We start from the raw sequence: 498 nt of genomic DNA, 5'->3' as shown, positions 1-498 counted from the left end.
CTGCCTCTCCAGGCTCTGGGGCTGTGGGTGCGTGTGTGTGCGTGTGTGTACATGCAAGTGTGTTCATGCCTGGTGCCCGGCCTGCGGCAGTGAACGCCCAAACGGAGACGCAGGAATCCAGCTGCAGCCTCCTGGTGTGGCAGCTGCACCCGGAGGTGGGGCAGAAGCCCCGAGACTGGCATCCACCCACCTGGTCCGGGGATGTGGGCTTGAGGCCCCCTGCCCCAGGAGCCACTTCCTCCCCACCCCACATCCACCTCAACACTGCACCCCCCCAGCTGGAAACCCTGTGAGCCTCACCTCTGCCGCTCAGCACCCGGGCAAGTCCCTTCACCATCCTGAATCGCAATTTCCTCACCTTGCAAAGTGCAGTTAATCATCTCTATCTCTGAAGGAGTTGGCAAGAATTTAAAGTAATTGCTACTGCTTAGCACGTGGCGGGAGCACATGAGTGTTGGCTCCTTTATTTACCCGTGGCCCGGGAGGGGAGGGGAGCAA

Source organism: Saccopteryx bilineata, chromosome 1 (genome assembly GCF_036850765.1).
Source record: "Saccopteryx bilineata isolate mSacBil1 chromosome 1, mSacBil1_pri_phased_curated, whole genome shotgun sequence".
NCBI classification, from domain to species: domain Eukaryota; kingdom Metazoa; phylum Chordata; class Mammalia; order Chiroptera; family Emballonuridae; genus Saccopteryx; species Saccopteryx bilineata.
The sequence above is the reverse complement of the archived record's forward strand: the minus strand, read 5'-3'. Positions refer to the sequence as shown.